We start from the raw sequence: 19,812 nt of genomic DNA, 5'->3' as shown, positions 1-19,812 counted from the left end.
GGTGAAATACTGGGAGTGGTGCATCCTGATGCTGGAGGAGTGAAAATTGTCCATTTTATCTCTATGGGGCAGACTAAAGTTATCTTAACATGAACTAGGTAGCATCACCCAGAGTTAATATTTCCTGGAAGTGGTGTAACTTTCGGATGCTCAGAAGGCACTTAGTGCAAATTAATGAGCTTTAACAGGCAGATGCTCACATTTTGAGTGCCTTTAGTATGGTATAAGTGTAATATGTAACTTCAGCTTCTAGACTGGAAGGTCTTCTAGGCTAGGGCAGTCTCTGACTTATGCATGTGGATGGCACCACTCTACACGTGGCCTCAAACTCAAGTAATAATATAACTAATACAATCATGCAAATATTAGTAGCTGGAAATCATCACACATCAGTTAGATTTTCAAGTGTTCTTAGGAAGAGAGGGAAGGAGATTAGTGAATATTAATTGTGGAGCAGTTCCAGATGTACAGGGCAGTATGAATAAAGGCAGGAAGTCAGGAAGTCAAGCATGGATGAAGCAGATGATAATTAGCTGCTCTCTTCACCTGAAAAGTGCTGTAGATCTTAACATGTTTTAGTAGTGAGTAGCTACTAGGGCTGTGCAAAGCTTCAGTCTCTGATTTGATTTGGCAGAGATTTGGCCTGATTTGGTGGCCAAATCTCCAAATCCAGTTGAATCAGAGGACCCTTTAATCTCTCCAAATCGAATCAGAACCCTCCAAATTGATTTGGGGAGATTTGGAAAGATTTGGAGATTCACACATAGACACAGCTTTAAATGTTTTTTCTGCATACGTCTAGATAGCAGAGGCTCATGAGTGCTGCGGTGCTGGGGTGCATGGAGCATCCCACAGGAGTGCAGGGGGCTTCCCAGGACACACAGCAGCAGACCTGCAAGTGACCAGAAGCACATCCTGGTCCACTGGGGAGTGTGCAGGGGTTCCCCCCATCCTCCCTCCCAGCTCAGTGACTGGTGCCTCCTGGGTTTGGGGAGCCAACCAGGGTCCCCCTGCAGCCGAGGAGGCATGGCGGGACCCCCCAGCACACTTCCTGGAGGACCCAGAAGTGCTTCTGGTCCACTTCTGGGTTCACTGCCAAGCACATGGAGGGCCCCACCAAATTCCTGTGGGACACTCCATGCGCCCCAGCATCGCAGCATCCACGAGCTGTGCCTGCTACCTCAAGGTATGTAGAAAAAAACATTTAAAGCTGTGTCTATGTCTGAATTGCTGCTTTTCTGAATTAGCATTAAATCTTCAGATTTGGCCAAATCAAATCGGGGACAGTGATCCAAATCAATGGATTGAATCACTGTCCTTGATTCGGGCCAAATCCAAATCCAAATTGAGTAGGGCACACCTTACAACTACCTTCCTCCCTTTTCACACATGGGGGAATTGACACAAAGAATGGTGAGGTGGTTTTTTCAAGGTTTCACAGTAAGTCTGTGCCAGGGTCAGGACTAGGCAGTAGGGAAATAGACCCATACTCCAAATACCAGCATACTGGCTGAAAGGGCCAGAACAGCATAAATGGGAGGTGAAAAGTCCCAGTTGTGGCCGCTGGAACTTGATGGATCTCTCATAAACTCCAACACCAGGACTATATGCTGGGTGAGGCAGGGGATAGGAAAAATGTGTCAAGGACAGGCTCGTAGAATGAAGTGATGGGATGATTATGGGAAGTCCTGCTGCCCGCACACACCCAGAGATTGCCAAGTCAGATTTAATAAAGTACCACAAACTGTGTGCTGATCTGGGAGAGCACAATAACAGCACAGAGCCCTGAGCAGCAAGTTGTGTGCTATGTCTTTAAGGGAAACAGCACAGAAGCACACACTGAATCCCATTTGTGAGCTCCAGCCAGCAGGCCTGCTGCCTTCAGACCTAATGGTGGGAGCATTCTTGCTTCCTTTGTGGGACTGGGCAAAGTTTTGAAAATATTCCCTTTTGGGTGCTATTTTTCACTCAGACTGAAAAACTGATGTTTGTAAAATGAGCTGTGATTCTTAAGTGAGATGTGCTAGAGAAGCACAAGGAGTTAGCCTTGTCTCTGAAAGCAAATTTATTATCTTTAAATGTTAATTATGGTTATGAAAAGGGAGAATGCTCTTCTATTGGTTATGTAGAAATGGAGAATAAATAAGAAGGGGTGCAAAGGATCATAGCAAAGTAGTCAGAGTCCTCACAAAAACAAAAATTCCTTGATTAGCTGCATTTCCTTCCAAAAAGACCTTTTCTTTGGGGGAAAAGAAAAACAACTTGGTGCTCTATCAACACACTGCTAGCAAAACAAACACGCGGCTGGTGAAACCCGAAAGGAATTGAATTTCTTCAGGCTATGCAAATAGCAGCAACATGATTTCTTTGAAGGTCTGAGAAACAGAAGAGTCACTGTACAGATGGGAGAATAAGAGGAGGCATAGACTGAGAGTGTTAGACATGGATGTGGTGTCTCTGCACGGAGAACGTCTTGATTAGTTTAGAATGTGGTCTGGAAAGGGTGGGAAGTCAAGTGCAGGATATGAAGATGAAAGACAGATGCCGAGTATTAGCGTGAGGGTGTATATGTATGTATTTGGAGCTGGCTTGCAAGGGAATGGAATGCTGTAGTGGAGAATACCATTTGGTTCATTCTGGTTTTTGCTGAAGCAATAAAAACACTTCTGGGCTCATATGCTATAGGTCAGGACAACTGTGAGAGGTGAAAATTACAATGTGACAGTGACCCAGAAGCGATAAGAGCAAAGGAACTGGAGAAGCTTGGGCTTGATGCTGGGTGGCTTTGGAGATTCCCCCCCATGTTGTCAGTCGACATGCCTTAGAAAAAGGAAAGGCAGGTGAATGAATTCCAGCTGATTTCCTGCTGGAAGGAAAAGGCATACATGTCTCTGATACGTTGTGAAGCTAAATCTGTTCTTTGCACTGAAGAATACAGAGGTGTTTGCCTTCTCAGCCAATAAGGGCTGAATTCTGGGAGTCATTTTCGAGGTGCTAAAGAGAAATATGGGGCATCTAGCATCTTTATGATGCATGTACTGCAGCAGGACCCACCCAGAATAAAGAGACTTTGACTCTTGGGGGGTGCGGTGTGCGTGCACTGATTAGCATGCTCAACAACGTTTCAAGACTGAGGTCGTGGTTAAGCCCTGCCAGTCTACTAAGCATTTTCCCCTTTCTGGCAAGCTTCTCAGAAGGAAATGCACACTATGCCCCTTACCAATGCTTCCTGAGATACAGCCCTGCATATGCTATAGAACAACAACAAATCCTAAATGTGCATGAACACAGTGAGTAACATGACTTCCAAAGTTGCTGGCTGCCTCCTAGCTCAGAGCGGTATTGAAAAAGTTCAGCTACTGGCAGTGCCATAGCAGGGGGAGGGGGGCGGTGAGTAGGGTGACTGCCCCAGGTGTCGAAGTGAAGGGGTGCCAACAGGTGCTGCCCACCAGCTGGGGCAGGGTGTGGGACAGAGTTGCAGGTGGATCATTTGTGGGGGGCATGGGAATGAGGGAAGGGCAGCTCTTGCCACTTGGTGAATTCCCAGACAAGCATGGTGGGGCATGCGTCCCCCGGATCTGTGCACGGGATGAAGGTGGGCTGCCACTGCGGGCTTTGCCTCAGGTGCCAAACTTAGTGCCTACGACACCAGCTACTGGCCTAAACAGGGGGAATGTAACTGAGTTGATATGTGACTCACATACGTTACAGAATACGAGTTACATGTCACATTTTCCCCAGGTCTTGAACATGTTCTGCAGAATGGTGTTGAAGAGGGGTTTCTCCCTCCAACTGGGTAGCACTTAGAGTGGCAGTGTTCATGGGAAACTGATGCTGACAATCATTGCCGTTTGCTTGGTGTTGTCCTGATGTCTTAAGAGGGGGAGCTGTGGAGCCTGAGCTTCTGAAGGATATACATGGTTAAGAGTAAGGGGGACCCTTTATGCTACAGCATAGGTAATACGTATTTCCATACAAGGCAATCTAAGCTGATTGCTCACCTAGTAGTTTTTTTTTTATCACAGTTAAGTCTAGAGGAGGTGCCTATTTTTAATAGCTGTTGACTTCATTATTTTTCTTCTATTATGATTTGTTTCTGCTTGAGGCAATGGGGACTGACTATACTGTTGGATAACCACTATTATGGTATAGAATAAGGTTGGAGAGGAACTTTCAAGGTATTGTGCTTTCCTCAAAGCCCTTGAAGTTAGGCAGCCCTCTGGGTAGGCTAAGAAAATTCTGGAGGAGGATTTAGCTGGCTTCTCAGATATTTAGGTCAACATCACACATCAACCCAGTTCAGGCAGTTTGAAGGGAGGGTGGGGGGCAGTTCAGGACAAAAGATGGAGAAACCTTGGGGGCTGTTGCAATTTGTGCTCTAGTTAACTTGGCCCTCAGATCCTTCTGCATGGGGTATAGAGACACCCTGGCCACTGCTCAGATAGCTCTCTGCTGATCCCCAGCATATCCTTGAAGCTTGAAATGCCTGTTGCACTGGGGGTCCCTGTATATATTGAATTCACCAGAGTATCTAGGCTGATGCTTTGTGGCTTCTGCAAGGGGGCTGCAGGGCAATTGTAAATGGGGCCCAGAGATTTTGAATTTGACACTTGGCATCTGTTTGTTTCACAAGGAGGAAAAAGATAATGGTTGTAACATTGCTCCAGTCCCTTCTCATTCACCTCCTCTCTAAACTGAATGGTATCCATGCTTTTTCTTTCTTCCTCCATATGAAATTCTTCACATGCCTCTGATAATCATTCTAGGATAGCTGAAACTACACTAACACAGAGAGATGAATCTGATTCATGCTGTTTGGCTGGGGAATCTGCATTCAGATCCCAATAGTCTTGTGAGGAAGCTAAAGCTATAGTACCGTACAAAAGCTTATTCTCTAGATTAGCGCCTGTAGAATGGAGGCCTAGAATGGAAAGTGCAACCATATAATCATACTCTACTGGGACAGGTGCTCTTAATCTAAAGAAATGTGACCTTAATTCTTGTTTAGCAAAAGCTACTTTGTGTGCATGTACCAGGGGGTGCACCACTACATGGAACAGCTTCTCCTGTCTGCACTTGTTCCTAAGGAGACTGGTATCCTTGGATGGGGCTCTGTCAATTCAGGAAGCTTCATGCATCAGACTGATTATGACAGCTGCAAGCCAAACAACACACAGTTGGAAGTGGCTGGTTATTTTAATGGCTTAGTACAAAGGTTTGTCTTCAACCTCTGAGGGTTCATGAGCTTTTCTAAAAGCAGTGACTGGATTTTTATCTCCCTGTAATATGGAGAGGCAGTTGTGGCAAGATTAGGGTAGGCTTGTACTCCTAAACCTCAGAGGAGTTTTCTCTGACAGCATTATTCATGGGAGAACCGTTGGTCGGTCTGAGGAGAGAAAAGTAATGAATAAATGGCAGTAAAACTGTAAAGCAAAAAAGGAAAAAGAGAAAGTGTAAGGAATAACAATCAGGAACCAAATTCCTTTAAGAAAATAGCTACATTAGTGCCTATAGTACAGCATAATGTTTATGGTCATAGTAATTATCCTGTTTATAAACAGTGTCATTGCCAGTGTTAATAATAAGGGGAGGTAAAATAAATCCTGACCCCTGAGTTCATTTCAGACTTAAGTGAAGCAGTTTTTATTCCACTGATGTCAGAGCCCCACTTAGCTACACCAGATCCATGCTTGTCCCGTTATTTCTAGGGGTGAACCTTCTCTGCCACAGAACTCTGCTGTGACCTTAGGTGAGTCACTCTCTATACCATGCCAACTTGTCCCTGGCACCATGCTTAAGACCTGGGATTCCTATTTCCTCAAAAGCAGGAGCTTGGGGCACCCCACAGTATTCTTACTGCCTAATTTCCAGAGTTGTGGTGCTCAGAGGGAGACTGGGGAGGCAGGGCTTATTGCCTTAATGATGAGAAAGCTGTCTGCCACTGCAATGCAGGCATAGCCCTAGTCTCTGTGTGTCTCAGTTCCCCATCTATATAGCTGAGATAATAGATGCTTCCTACCTTAAAGAAGTGTTATGAGAAGTAATGCATTGATGATTATGAGGCAGGATTATGACAATAAAGATTATGGCAATTAGAGGTGTTTATAGACATGCTCCGGAAGGTGGGGTGGGGTGGAGGTGCTTTAATTAGTGCAGCTCCAAGAGCTCCCACAGCTCGGGTAGCTAGCGCAGCTTGGTTAGCTCCCACAGCTCCCTCGGGTGCATTGTGTCTGGCCCCATGGACTTGTACACGTCGAGGTTTTCTAAATAGTTCCTAACCTTTTCTTTCACCACTGTTGGCTGCTCACCTCCTTCCCAAACTGTGCTGTGAGGTGCAGTAGTCTGGGAGCTGACCTTACCTGTAAAGACTGAGGTAGAAAAAGGCATTGAGTAATAAAGGCTTTTTCTGCATCATCTGTCACAAGGTTGCCTCCCTCCATTCAGTAAGAGACCCACACCTTCCCTGATCTTCCTTTTGTTTCTGACTTACTTGTAGAAACCTTTCTTGTTACCCCTCATGTCCCTTGCTAGGTGCAACACCAGTTGCGCTTTGGCCTTCCTGATTTCATGCCTGCATGCCTGAGGAATAATACTGTTATACTCCTCCATTGTCATTTGTCCAAGTTTTCACTTCTTGTAAGGTTTCTTTTTGTGTTTTAGCTCATTGAAGAGTTTCATACTAAGCCAAGCTGGTCTTCTGCCAATTCATACTGGGACAGTAGCTCCAGCTCTGGCACAGAGCTCACATCTGTGTCAGCTTTAGCTTCAGAATGGGACACAGCGTGGGTCATGGCAGCAGCAGTGGGCCCAGTGGCTGGGAGAATCATACTGGTGATGGACAAAAGGCCTGGAGGGCAACTGGGGGGTGTCAGCTGTTGTTTACTCTCAAGCTGCCATTTACTCTATCCACTGGGGCCACTCTCCCCACACTTCAAGTATTGGTGACAAACCGGTAGCTTGGTGGGCCTGTTGCAGCAGTGCCATGAGCTGAATCCAGCCTGCAGGCTGTATATTTGACACCCCTGGGATAGACACACCCTTTCAAATTTTTCTGTGAAATCGTATTGAGCATTGTAGTAGTGAGAGCTAGGAACTGAATGGTCCTTTCATTCCCCCTCAGCAAACTGAATCCATTCTTTCTTGTTTTGCCCAGTAATAACTTTATGATTTTGCTGCCTCTTCCAGTAAAAGGAGTGAAATGGTAGCATACAGGGAAAAGTCCACTTTTAGGGCATTTGTAGATGAGCTCTGGAAGGTGGTGGGGGTGGAGGAGCTTTAATTAGTGACCTACACTCATTAAAAGTGCCCGGGCGTCACATGTATCAGCATCCCCATGCTGAAAAATAGTAGTAGGACACTTTGAACTAAAGCTCATCAAACACCTTTTAGTTTAATACATGTGATGTTTGGGCACTTATACATGTGACGCTCAGGCAATTTTAATGAGTGCAGCTCGCTTACTAAAGTGCCCCCCCCCCCAGCTTCTTCAGCATGTTTATAAATGCCCTAAAAGTAGACTTTTCCTTGTATGCTACCATTTTGCTCCTTTTTGCTGAAGGAGGCACAAAATAATAAAGTTATTACTGGGCAAAGCAAGGAAGAATGAATTCAGTTTGCTGAGGGGAATGAAAGAACCATTCACTTCCTAGCTTTCATTATTACAATGCTCAATAAGATTTCACAGACAAATCTGAAAGGGTATGTCTATCACAGGGGTGTCAAACACAGCCTTCAGGGTGAATCCATCCCATGGCGCTGTTGCAGTAGGTCCACCAAGCTACTGGCGTGTTAATGTCCATGTTCCAGCAGACTCAATTAATCAAGTCTGCTCCGATGCGCTGGATTTACAGCACATTCCTCGTTGCATGGTTATAGGAGCCCTAATTCACCAGTGCATGTGACTTCAGTGGTATACTAAGTCAGTATAACCTCAAAATCATCAAGTCTAGGATCAGGGCCTTTCAAAGAGTTAATCTTCATGTTTGTCCTTTCATTTTCCGTGACCATTTAGTTAATTAATTTCTTAGTCAATATACTGGACAATTAGCCTAAATTTAGAAATTAGGCTGCAGTTAATATGATGCACTTAGCAAGATTCATGATGTAATCTTTAGTTCCATTAAACACAGATCTGTCATAGATAGATGATGACTGCATAGAAACAGACCTGACCCAGTTAAGATACTTGGTTACAATCAAGCACTCTTAGGTATAGGAGTCAATAACATTATACTGTTGCAAAAAAGCTTATAGCATACTTGTATTAACAGGAGTGTGATAGGCAGGTCACAGGAATTGATTCTTCCACCTTATTCAGCATTGGTGAGACTGCTGCTGACGAACTGTGTCCAGTTTTGGTCCTCACATGTGGACAAACTGGAAAGAGGCCAGTGGAGGACAACAAAACTGATTAGAGATCTTTTCACAAAAGGCTCCTAGAGTACAGAGGGCTGCCTGCCAAATTGAAGCTCCTTTTATCCAAGCTTAAGTTCATGTTGTTAAGAAATGTCACTCTGCATGTACCTGCTGCTTCTCCTTTCTTGTTTAGACTAATGAGGACAAAGTTTGCATGTCTTGTTAAACACTTGCTGTCATGTTCACATTTGCATTCTTAGAGATGATTAAAGAAAATGAGGCCAAGCACAAAATGTAATGCTACAAGTTTCTGACCTGAGTAGGAACTTTGGATCTGAGACTGATGTGTCTAGGCAGGTCCATGGTTACATAACTGCTAGAAAAGCTAGTCCTGAGTAGCAAAGGGGTGCACTGTTTTTTACTGCAGTGGTTCAGTCCATCACTGATTGCACTGGGGCTACATTTCTGCAGACAAGACAAGGATTTGATTTACAGTGTTAAACAGAATGACTCAACTAAATAAGCTCTGTTGGTCCCTGTAGATGTAACTTAAGAAGAAAACTAAGAAAAGAAACAGTCCAAAAACTCCAAGAACAGAACTAGGTTCTTATACCCCAGGAAACATAATAAAGCTTCAGACCTGAAGTGAAGCACCTGTAGGAAGCAGCAGGTCTTATTTAACTGTTGTGGTAGGTTTGGAGTGTTGTTGTAGCCATGATGGCCCAAGGAATATGCAAGAAGCAAGGGTTATTTTCAGTAATATTTTCTACTGGACCAGCTACGCAGTTGGGAGATATATTAGACAAACTTTTGGGCACAAAGTGCCCTTCTTCAGGTTATTTAACTGCTCAGTGGTTCTGATGGCATTGATCTAGTGCTGCATCACTCCATCCTTGCCTTCAGAACTTATGATCAAATCTATAGATATGACAAAATGAAAGGCTGAACAATAATTATGAGAGGACTGAGAATTAGTGGGCTTGTTTTGCATAGACCATCCCCTGAACAGTTGTTTAAATTAGAGCTTAGTGGGCACCTACACACGTGCAGAGAGGCTGCTCTGACACGCTGTATTTACAACACGTCAGAACTGACTCAGTCAGACTCCAGCCAGTCATGTAGAGTTCTAATTGAAGTCCCCCTCCTCCCTGTCTCCTGACTCCCGGAGCATGTCTAAAAACTCCCAATGTGTATAAAATGCCAGCATCCTAATTTATTAACATGGCACACCCAAATGTATTGATATAAATGAAATCCCAAGTCCAAGTCAATGGAGAGTCCAAGACTTTGTGGAAAGGGTTTGAAAGGGATTGGTAGACAAGAAATGGGTGACTACCCCAGGCATGGGGGCAGAGACAAATGTAGGAATGAATATGTCGCACTGAACAGGAGAGAAGATTAGTGCAAGAAGCAAGCAGCAAGGTGGGTGATTGGGTGCTCTGTAGAGAAAGGGATGGGTGGGTGGGAAAGAAATACACCAGAGATGAGGGAGTGACCACATTTATATAGACTATTTGAAAGGAAGCATGAGAATCTGAATTTCATAATGTAAGAAATGGAGAAGTCAAAGAAGGAATTCCAAGGATTCAGCATTGTGGCTAGAGCAGTGGGAGAGGCAGAGGGTGTTAGCAACAGCCTTTGACTAGTGTAGAGGTGTGGAGAGCAGGAGAGGGGAGGACAAAACAAGGTAGTTTAGTCTCTGTAAGTTATGCTCTGTCAAATGGGTATCTTTTTTCTTCATTTTAGAGGGCATGGTAAGACTCCGTGGTCCTAACTCAGAGAGGCTTTCATTGAAAATACCAAATGCTAAATATCTTTGTGAAGTGAATCCACTGAACAGCCTCCCACTTCTAGATTTATTAATTTATAGAAATAGCGTTGACCTTGAGGGAGAGTGTAATAACCAGGCAAGATACAAGAAACTCTGAATCTCCAGAGTAGGCCCGTATTATAATAATAATAATAATAATAATAATAATGGAAATGGGCTCACATTGCAATTTGCAACCAAAGTTTGAACAACCCCAAATGTTTGTTCTTTGGATCTGGGGTTCTGGACAGGCCAATTATAAAGAAATATTTTATCTATCAACTTTGGATCTAGCTCCTGCAGAGGATCACTTCAAGGCCTATGCAAGTTCTACTTAATCTCCATTGTCAGTCAGGGTTTAAACTGGGAATTAAACGTGGTCCATATATATATTGCGCTGATATGTGAACAGGGTGCATTTTATCCTAGAAACATTATGCAATAATGTCACATGTATGGCTGTTTTTGGCCTGCCTTTAGTTTATTACTCACTAGTCCCCATGTGATGTATCAATTCTTTCTGGCACTTTGAAGGTCTTGAAATGTCACTTTAGAGTGATATATCTTGTTTCACACAGTAAGGCCTGAAACCATAAGCTGTGGACTTTACTTTCTTCTCTCTCATGTAAAGAACATTGTAAACAGTTGGGTGATCCTATAAAAATAAACCCAGGGCACTGCAGTTCTCTTGGTCACAAGCTTAGAGCACTTTCTGCTGCTATGTTTACCTACTCCATTCTTGTGAAGAATGGCATTTGCACTCAGCAATGGAAAGTTCAAGCATCCTGAGGTTTGAATCCTGTCAGTTTTCATAGACCATCTGCTTACAAGAAATAGCCCAGTTAGATATGGGCACAAGAAGCTACAATCCAATCTACAGATGATACTATTTGAGGTTGCATTTTGGGCTTGCCTGCCTTGAGAGAGTTCTAAAAATTCATATAAATGTTATGTAAGTTATTGATTGATTGTGCTGTGTAATCAGTTTGGGTTGCATGAAACACATCACTTATGGTTTAATATATGGGCCAAATTCTCTGTTGCAATTTTACAGAATAATGGGCTTCATTGTTACCGCTAAAGGCTATAATGCTGTATAAAACCAATGCTGTTTTAAAGAAGAGTAAACATATAGCTTTGGAGCTGCTTCCAAGTCCCATCCATCTGCCATTTTTTTTTAATGGACACTGTTTTCTTGGGGCAGAGGGGAGGATGACTGGGTTTGGGGAACAACTACAGTCCAATACTGAGAGAGGGAGGTATGGCTTGGGAGGGACAATTAAAGGGCAGATTCCCCTGGGTGTGATGCAAGGGAGCTGGAGTGTGTAGGACTGGGAGGGAATTTGTGTGTGTTTGGGAGGATTTTTGTTTTCTTCTGTGCAGGTATGGAATATGGGATGGGAAGTGAGGTTGGGTAGGGTAGGAGGAACTTCTTGGTGAGAGGTGGGGGAGCAATGAGGTGTAGCTTGCTTTTGAATGGTAGAGGTTGAGGAGAAATGTTGTTTGTTAGATCTTGTTTTAGTAGTTTATTCTATTTCTATATAGCTTTTTTGTCTTTTATTGTAAGCTGCCTTGAACCTTTTTTGGGAAAGGCAGCATACACATCAGATAACGAAATACATTTCCACTTACTATTTGGGACCCAGTCATGGAGTTTTGACTCAGCCAAGCCTCACGGTGACGTCTCAGGGGACGTTGTCAAAGGAAGGATAGATGAGGTGCGCCCTACACTGACAATCAGTAGAAAACCCTTCCTGCTATTTTAGCTTCATGTTAACAAAGCTGAGATAGAAGGCAAAACAAAAAGAAGCACCCCCCCAATGACTCATTGTAATGTGACTATGGTAAAACAGTGAATTTCTTTTCACAGTAATTACATTCAACATTACTGTATTTTCTTGCACATAATCCACACCTTTCCTTTTAAAACCAGTTGGGGAAAGTTGGGGTGCCAGGAAAAGAGATTCCCAGGGTCTGGAAATTTGCCAGGGATGAGTTGGGGGAGGTGGCTCTGCCATGGCTATTAGCACTGCCACTGCTCCAGCCCTGTCAGCAAGTTCCCAGGATCACACACTGGATTATGCTGGTGCATGGGGCTGATACGTAGCTGGACTTGGCATGCTGGGTCCAACCCAGCACGTGGCCTCAGACCTGACATGACAGTCTGACCCTCACGCTGGCTCGGAGCCATGTGCTAGCTCTGGGGCCTTGTGCTGTTCTGACCTGAACTTGGTGCACAGTCCTGGGTTTGGCATGCAGCTCCAGAGGCAGTGCATGGGATTGGACCTGACATGTGGCTTTTGAGCCAGCATACAGTCCCAGACTCCCTGCATAGTCCCAAGCTCAGCGCATAGCCCTGCAGGCAATGCATGGGGTCAGACCTGGCATGTGTTTCCTGAGACAGCTCATTGTGTGGTCCTTGGCTCTGGTGTGTGGCCTTGGACCTGGTGTGCTAGGTCAGTCCATGGGCCCAATCAGTGTGCAGTGCTGGAGTTGGCAGAGTAGCTCCTGCCACTTGCTTAACTTGATCAAAGATTTTTTTTCCTTCAGGCTCCCCTTTAGAGTCAAGGCATATACTATATATGGGGGCATGCTCTATGCAAACAATACAGTATTACTTTAGTGTCAAATCAGTATAAATGTCACATGCTGCCTTAGCAAAATGCAGGTCCTGCTTCCACCATAGTGCCTTCCTACAGAGAATCTTTTCTGCTGCAAAGCTGGCTGACACCTGCATCTTTGTGAATAGCTTGCCATCATACTTATCTTCATCTGAAAATGCTTCTTTTTAAAAGAAATTACAATTCTGTGGGGGGTTTTTGTGACCAGAGCTCATGTGCTGAGAGGGTTGTGATGACTTTCTGTTCATAGCTTTATAGTGGCCTATAGTTATGCTCTAGAAACAAATGGCTTTCAAGCAGTTTGAGTAATCAGACCCCTGCTAGGTTTACTCTGAACTAATTAACTCTCATCTACTGGAGTTATTCCCAGCCCAGCTGATCACCTAAACAGCTCTAGCTCCTCTTGAGAAGCTGTGATTGGGTGGTGTGAAGATACATAAAATAGTTTCCAGAATAAGATTTGTTGCTAAACAGAACCAGATTTGAATGTGGGGATGTTGTGCAAAGTGATGGGAAACTTGATTTTGCTGCATTTTGCCCCAATATTTTCCCTGTCCCGTTGGCACACAAGGGCCCTACCTACCCCTAGAAGGGATGTGGTATGTTGTTTAGGAACCCACAGGCTCTCAACACAAGTGAGAGCCCAAGCTGATCAAGTTCTGTGCATCTTTGCAATGGTAGTGGGGTTGGTGGCTGATTAAACTATTGCTATACGGATGTTCCAGCTGTTGACCTATGTGTACATGTATAAGAGAAAAGCTATGGTGCAGTACAAATTATTCTAGCCAGAGGTATAACATGCTGTAAAACATTCCACATGACACCTGTATTATGTAGGCAAGTGTAATTTTACCTAGTTCTTCAGGTAAGGGTCTGAGGCATGGAAAGTTTAGTTTTTTGCTTGAGGTCATGGGCTGGGGGGTGCCTGGAATCATCTCAGTCCGGTTACTAGAAAACACAACCTCTTTAATGCTAAAGGATACAGCTGGTTATTCTTTGAAATGCAGGTAGTCAATGCACAGTCCAGCATGTATTTTCTTGCACAAGAAGTTATACATTAACTAGTTTCACTAATAAAGGTTCTCATTAGGTAAGTGTTACCAGAGATGAGAGGTCACTTTGTTTTCCAGTGGCAAGCTCCTGTGAATCTAGCTGACTTGTAGAGATGCTAATGCTGTTCTCAGTTATAGCTCTTCCTTTAATATCAAGGAGGCTGTCTCCACCTTAATTCTGGTGTAGGAAGTCCAGACCTGGAGATAAATTTCCAGTTTCATAAAAGGGCAGTGAGTGGGCTGCACTGGCTGAAGAAGCTTGATTATTAAGGTGCCGGGTGAACTCTGCCCTGTTACCTTGGACATTATGCATGTGCTGACTGCTTTAACAGCAGTCTGTTTTCTTTGTACCAAATATCTAAACTGGAATTTCCATTTGACTTTCTCAAAGAGCCCCTTTTTCAGTGGTGAGCCAAATCACATTCCAGATTTGAATGGATCTCCGATTAATGTTTTTAGAATTAAACTCTGGAGATGAATATTTCAGCAAGGGCCTAGCTGTCCGCACATTTCTGTTCCTCACTGATCCTCTAGATAGCAAAGAGGAAGAGGCAGGGTGTCAAAGATAGATGAGCTGTGATTTGTTTTAAAGAGGTGACTGACTTCTAGGTATCTGAAGATCATGTAGAGTCCAACATCCTATGTGAAATGGCAGACATCCTGGGTACTCTGGGAAATCACAGCCTGTTTGCTGACTGCTGCCTCTGGCTGATGCTTGACTTTTTTCTAATTATCCCACATTAGGTGTTTTGTTTGTCTCCTTCCCCCTCAACTGTCTCTGCACTTTCTTCCACACCACACCTCATACTTGAAAGGCCCTCCCATTAACAACAACAACAACAACAACAACAACAAAAAATCGTTCAACCTTGCAGAGTATTTTTCCTTTCCTCCTTCCATTCTTCTGTCATTGTCTAAAGCCCCAGTTTTGCAAGTTACTCTTCATTGCTTGCCAGGAATGCTTGTGCAGAGCCACACTTTAAAGACACTAGGGTCTTAATGGTGGAGTTTCTTAAATGGCCAGCTACCTTTTCAATTGAGTTATCTTTGCACTTTCAATGTACCCAAGATCCTGCGATCCTGGCACCACCTATGAACAGAGCTATGCAAATAAACTTGTTTCCCAATAGGACTGTAAAACTACTAGTAGATGATAAAAACTTTCAGCTGCCATCCACATGGAAGAGGGTAGTGATCTCTGGAGTCCTGAGCTCTCCCAGATTGTCCAGGGGGATAGCAATTCCAGATCTCCTCAGGGAACAGATTTATTACTGAATTCTTGTATGTCCAGGGCTCCAAAGCAGCATAGGACTTCCATAGACATGGATTGTACATAATTAGTGTGCTGGCCCCAGGTTCTTTTGCAGGGGGAACTAGAACTTCTGTTGACCATTGCAACTGGGAGGTGGTGTGCAGAGGCACACAACAGCACTGGGGGGCAAGAACCTTTGTTCCAGTTAGGCTGCCTTGTGTTAAGGGCCCAAAGGAACTTGAAAGCTATTAACTGTAGATTGTGCTGAGCCCTGGCATAGAATAGCACTCAAGTGAGCACACCAACTGCCGTAGATCTAACCAGGAATTCTGGGAAGATGATGTATTTTGTGGTAATACAAGCATGTCTAGGCCAATTTCTATGTCCCAGCTGCAGAAACAGCTTCTTAGGATCTGGGGCAACTAATGTCATAAAGAGCAGATCTGAGGCTATTCTACTTTATACCAGAGACTGGCATCATAGGCAGACATCCGCTGGAGCAAGAAATATAAAGCTGACTCAAAGTTACCTTTCTTCTACATCTTCGTACTGCACCAAGCACAAGCCCTTACCTTGAGAATTTTAATATTTACCTAGGTTAATGTCTCTTTTTTCCTAGGATGTAGTCTGGAGAAGGATTCAGACCAGAATGGTCCTCAGACCTAGGCTGCTCCAAATGATCAGCCAAAGAGAATTGAAATCACATCTCTGATGCCAAATCCACTGTGGTGAAGAGGGAGGTCCCCAACCAGTCCCAGTGCTGGTCTCCCACTGCCTCTGGGCATGCTACCTGCCTCTCTTCTGCCACGCCTTGCTGTTAAGTAGTTAGCTGGTAATTAGATGGGAGACTGCCCTTCAAGGGCCCTGATGTCTAAAGGCCAAAAATACATGCTCCTACCATCCCTTAACGTGTCCCATGCTTTGCAGATGTTTCTAACAGCTGTGCTCTGCTCCGGCCTGAGGCCGGGTCCAACTCAGCACAGTGTTAGCCCTCTCACATTCTGCCCTATTATGGGCTACACTTGTACCGCTGCTCTCTCACTGAGGCCTCTCTCACTGCACCGGCACTCACCCAATTTCTTTCATACCACCCTTCTGGGGCCTTATTCATACCACCCCTCCTTTTCCTGGGGTCACACTCACCCTGCCCTATCCTGGGGGGGTCCTCGGGCTCGGTTCCCATCACTCTCTGGCCAGCAAGCACACGGTCTTTTGGATATCTCCTGCTACCCTCATCTGAGCGAGCACTGGGCAGTTTGCATAACACTGGTCTGAATCAGCCTCTGGTCTCTCACCGGGTCACCCACCCAGCCGCTCTCAATCAAGGGGCTTCTGACTTGCCCCATTGTTTCCTTGCAGCTTCTCCTCTGCCTTGCCTCCCAATCCAGCCCACCTGAAGCCTCAGGCACCCAAAAGCTTACTTAGACCTAACACAGCCCCCATACTAGCAGGACCTACGCTCAAGCCCCCTACCCAACTCACACCCCTACTCTCCAGGGTCTTATCTCATGCCCCCTGTGTTCACAGAGCCTCACAACTACCACTCTCTACTTGCCCCTCTCTCCAGAGCCTCAGAACTGCCCCTCTCATGCAGACCTTCAGGTGCCCCTCTGCACCCCACTCTGCACCTCTGCCTCCACTGAGGCACATACTCCGCCCCACACTCTGGGCCTTGGGTCAAACACCCCTGCAGGCTCAGGTGCCACTCATTGGTGTGCCTAGCCCATGACCCTCACTCTCTGGGGTACCACACCCCACACAGGCTCAGATGGCCACAGCTTGCTTGCTCCCCTCCCCCTGGGCTCAGGTGCCACACCTGGGCATGCCTGGCCCTCTACTGCCTCAGGTGTTAACCCACCTGAAGGCCAGGGCTGGGGTTAAAACGCCCCTCCTCACCTTTCACTGGAGAAGTAACTGGCTTGGCATTTCCTGGGGGCTCCCACGCCACTAGAAGCCCCACCAGGCCACCCTTACCCAGCAGGGTGCAGTTTTTGGTCATTCCCAGGACCAGGAGCCTCCAAACCATCCCCATAAGCTCCTACTCTTACCTCCTAGTTGTTACAGGAGCAGCAGCTCCACCAGGAGATGTTCTTTCCATGGTGTCAGGCAGCAAAATTGCTGCCTCCAGCTCTGCTGGCCTGTATCTAAAATGGCAGCTCAGAGATGGGGCATCACCTGCCACCAGGAAGTGCCAGACACCAGATGTGCTCTGCCACCCACCTTCCCCCTTAAAATGGTTCCTGGGGGAGCTTTTTCCTACTGCTCTGCAAGCTTGTAACAGCCCCAGAGTGGCGAGCACTCTGCTGGTGCTCTGCCACACTAACCCAGGCATTTTCAATGTCAGCTGGTACAATACAAAGCTCCTTTCCCCTGACTGGGTAACAATGACAGGAGGCAGCCTGACCATGCGTTTTTAACCCTGTGGAAGGCCAGTCAGCATCTCAAAGGATCATGCTCACATTGGCTCATGGTAATACAATCTACCATGGGCATTAGCTAGATGCCCTAGAGCAGGTTGTTTATTGCTTTGACATTCTGAACTACATCCTTCCTGTCAATTACAAATTTCTGGAATAAAGCAGATGCGAGCTTCATTGTACCACAATATAAGATTGCTATTGTTTAGGATTATTTCTGTTTACTTTGAAATCACTAGTGGATGTGTACAATGTGCAGGTTTGGCCCATTATTTGTTCCCTGGGGCAGCAGCCAGCCAGAGGAATCAGAATGCAAAAAATTTCCATGTTCATTTAGTCATGCCCGTCAACCTTTGCCAAGAGAGACTTGATCTGTGGTGAGGACCAAGGGATAATTAGATTTCTGCCTGTTCAAGTTTAGAATCTTTATGACTCAGCACAGCCGGCTCAGTTAAGCAGCATTCTCGTGCTGTTCAGGGACTTCACCAAAGAAAACTCAAGCTCATTACACAAGAGCAAAGGAAAGTATGTTATTAAGTGATATGCTGGTTTTTTCCACATTAAAAAGGAATTAAAAACAGTCTAGCTCACTCAATTATCCCTGTATTTAGGTGCCTATAATAATGATTTTCTTGGAACAAAAGTAAACTTTACTTAACTGTACCTCTGTGGCTTTGCCCATTTACTTTATAAAAAGGTGCTTGTCCTGGACCAAGAGATTTCGTCATATATTTTGACAAGAAATAAGCAGCCTGAAAATAATGCTATGTAAATTCCTCTTCACAACACCTGTGTGTACACACACACACATGCACACAATCATAGCACATTGTGATATTCAGAGTAATAATACATGCTAAGAAACTGGAGGCCTAGGGCCCTATCTCAGTGGGAGAAGACGGTCTCAATACCTCAGAGAGATGACTCTCATTAGATACTGTAGCATGAGTGAGTTCTAAGATTTTCAGAAGTGATTCATGATTTCGAGTGTCTCAGTTGGGTATTCAACCTGATTTACCTGGAATGGACCCAATTTTCAAAAAAATATTAGTAGAATGAGTTGAAAATCATTTCTCAAGGTCTGATTCTGTCCCACTTTTTAGTCATTTAAGTGGATTCATATGCCCAGGTACAAGTCTATTCTACCTCTTTCAGGTTCTGAAAATCCATTCGTGCATCTACATTTGTAATATGCCATCAAACTAGCTTTAAGCCTGAGCCACAAAATAGCAGTGAGGAGGAAGAGGACGCATCCAGCTTTTGTATTACTGTTTTTTCAGGGCTTAAGCAGTGTGGAATAGAATCACATTTAGGTCCCTGCGGATGACTAATAGGTAGAATAGACTCTGGACCCCAGAGTCCATAATGTGGTCCAGACAATACCAGTACAAGGTTCCCCCTACTACTTCCAGGTGGGGTTAAGTGTTTGCAGAAGCCTATTACAGTCTGTTTGCATGTAACATAAATATGTTTTAAAGATATAGTTAGTTTATGTAGACTAGAGGTTGGTCAGAAAAAAGTCCTTAGGTAAAACTTCTTTGAAATGGAAGTACTTGGATTTCAACTGTTGCATCTAAAATGCCCCCTGTAGTTTTGATTCCATATTAAGGAGAGGTCAGGTTCAGGTATGGGTGAAATCTTAAAAGAACTGCAAAGTAGCTTCTTCCCTGTTTTTTTTCTTCCTATCTTTGTCTTCCTAAATGTACCTGTGATAAAAAAAACCTCAGATGTGGGGGGTTTATATAGAGTAGCTTTTTATACCTGAGCTGAGACATGCATTTGAATATGAGGCAGGTTTTTAAGAAGTTATTTCAAGTGCTACTAAATTGGATGTGAATAAAAATGTAGGATTATAGTATGGGATTGGAGGATATGACTCTTGCTGTTTGATACCTTTTTCTGTTTAATGGATTTTTTGTTTCATATGTTTTATTGTTGATGAAGGTGGTAACTTGTAACTTTTAAAATCAGTGTTTATTCCAATTTAATATAGAATGACATCTGGGTAATAAACCCAACAGTCATCTGCATGTCTTCCTGCAATGAATGCATGAACTATTGCCTTCTGAGAATGTAATGTCTGTCCTGCTAAAATGTGTCTGACTAGCTTTCCAGTGGTCACACCCTAAACTGGACATACGCCCTAAAACTACTGCTATACAAATATGACATTTCACAAGTTGCTGAGAGTTCTCAAAATGACTTCATAATCAAGTTTGTTGCTCAGCAGGTTAGTCAGCCTATTCTTCCAGAGGTTAAAACATTTCCAGGTCAAGCTTGGTATGTCAGTAGAAAGACCTAGGTT

At 44.4% G+C, this 19,812-nt stretch overlaps 1 long non-coding RNA gene across 1 annotated transcript in view; it reads right to left on the bottom strand.

Moving 5' to 3' along the window:
• The window catches only part of LOC109319762, a 29,263-nt gene extending 11,984 nt beyond the window's left edge, over positions 1-17,279 (bottom strand). Inside the window, exon 1 of the long non-coding RNA XR_002103618.1 lies at positions 17,139-17,279. This is a non-coding gene — a long non-coding RNA (uncharacterized LOC109319762). The remainder of the gene's footprint in view (positions 1-17,138) is intronic.
• Positions 17,280-19,812: the final 2,533 nt, after the last annotated feature.

This window comes from Crocodylus porosus, unplaced genomic scaffold (genome assembly GCF_001723895.1).
Source record: "Crocodylus porosus isolate Cpor-Errol unplaced genomic scaffold, CroPor_comp1, whole genome shotgun sequence".
Lineage (NCBI taxonomy): Eukaryota > Metazoa > Chordata > Crocodylia > Crocodylidae > Crocodylus > Crocodylus porosus.
This window is presented reverse-complemented; position numbering and strand designations above follow the sequence as displayed.